Source organism: Staurois parvus, unplaced genomic scaffold, assembly GCF_062004578.1.
Source record: "Staurois parvus isolate SC_StPar_1 unplaced genomic scaffold, SC_StPar_1.0 ptg000159l, whole genome shotgun sequence".
Lineage (NCBI taxonomy): Eukaryota > Metazoa > Chordata > Amphibia > Anura > Ranidae > Staurois > Staurois parvus.
This window is the reverse complement of record NW_028317955.1, coordinates 3,644,988-3,647,224: the sequence shown is the minus strand read 5'-3', so window position 1 is coordinate 3,647,224 and position 2,237 is coordinate 3,644,988.

Genomic DNA, 2,237 nt, shown 5'->3' with positions numbered 1-2,237 from the left:
GTACTACCAGCACTACCTTCTGCACTGGGGAGAGAGGCTCTCATAGTACTCTATGTGCTGGAGAATGACAGGGGGGGGGGGGGGGGGGCAAAGCTGACAGCTTGTGGATAGCAGGGAGGAATCTGTCTGCTGCTATGCTTTCTATCAATAATAACAATAATAGTAATAATAATACTATAACTAGCAAATAATAACAGTTATAATGCTATCTCTTCCTATTACTAATTATAATAATATCACTTCCTAACATTAATAATAATAATAATAATAATGCTATATTAAAAATAATAATATCACTTCCTAGCATTAACAATAATAATAATAATAATAATACTATAATAATAATAATATCACTTCCTAACATTAACAATAATAATGCTATAATAATAATAATATCACTTCCTAATATTAATAATAATGTAATAATAATATCACTTCCTAATAACAATAATACTAATGCTATATTAAAAATAATAATATCACTTCCTAACATTAACAATAATAATGCTATAATAATAATATCACTTCCTAATATTAATAATAATGTAATAATAATAATAATATCACTTCCTAATATTAACAATAATAAAGCAATAAAAATATGTGGGCTGCACAGTGGCTTAGTGGTTAGCACGTCTGCCTTGCAGTAAATGGGTCATGGGTTAGATTCCCGACCATGGCGGAGTTTGCATGTTCTCCCTGTGCTTGCATGGGTTTCCTGCGGGTGCTCCGGTTTCCTCCCACCCTCCAAAGACATGCTGGTAGGCTAATTGGATCCTGTCTAAATTGGCCCTAATATGTGTATGTGTGAATGTGAGTTAGGGACCTTAGATTGTACACCCTTTGAGGTTAGGTACTGATGTGAATGTTCAATATATATATATATATATATATATATATATATATGTGTAAAGCGCTGCGTAAAATTGACAGTGCTATATAAGTACCTGAAATAAATAAATAATACTATAATTCCTAACATAAACAATGCAATAATATCACTTCCTAATATTAACAATAATAATGCTATAATAATATACTTCTCAATATTAATATTAATAATGCTATAATAATAATATACTTCTCCATATTAATATTAATAATGCTATAATAAAAAAAGATAATATCACTTCCTAATATTAACAATAGTAATGCTATAATAAAAATTAAAATAATAACAATAATAATGCAATCTCTTCCTATTGTTAGTATAATAATATCTCTTCCAAACAATAATAGTAGCGGTAATAATATTAATATAATGTCAAATAATAAATATACCAATAATAACGCAATATCTTCCTATCAATAATAATAATAATAATATATCTTCTTAACCATAAAAGAAGTAATAATATTAATACTATCACTTTCAAATAATAACAATAATAATGATATATCTTCCTATCATTAATAACAATAGTAATAATAATAATTAAAAAAACACGTGATGGAACAGACTTTTGTATTTCTGTTTGCTAGGGAACTATAGATACTTGTACCTGATTTATTCCATGGAGGTATGTCAGTGGGCTAATGAACTGATCTCTGCTGTTTATATGCAGGTCATGTCAACCAGAAAGAATTCTAACCACTTAGTACTCACTTGTTTACACAAGCAGCAGCTCCTGTTGATCCTTTGAAAAGCAATTCTGGCTTGTGGCTGCAGCATGGCCCCATTCACTGGAATGGGTCCCTTTCAGTGGCAATACAGTTTTGCTACACCTGCGAAGCAAAGGTGTATAACACCATCTGACTGCCATTGCAGCTTAAAGAGGGGCTCCAGTCAAGCAGAAGAAAAAATTAAAGTCAGCATCTACAAAACTGCTAAAAAACACCCACACACCTGTTTCACAATCCAGTGGTGTCCTCACCACAGCCAATTTCACCAGCACTGGCATCCTAGGTGTGGGCACCCAGTTGTGACAGCTTGCGGCTTCACAGCCGGTGCCCACTGCACATGCACGAGTAGCACTGCACCTTGTCAATGGTTCCGTAGTCTTCTGGGACCTGTCACATGTCCCAGAAGACTACTGGGAGGGAGGACATCTACCGCTTCCAATCACCTAGGCGGTCGCAGTGGAAGCGGGAGCAGGTACCTGTCAAAATCGGGTACCCGCTCCCCAAATGTGCCAAGTCCTCACGGGGAGCAGGGGACAGTACTTAAAGCGGAACTTCACAGTTTGGGTGGAGCTCTGCTTTAATGTATAAGTTTAGTTTTTGATTTAGTTTTTGAG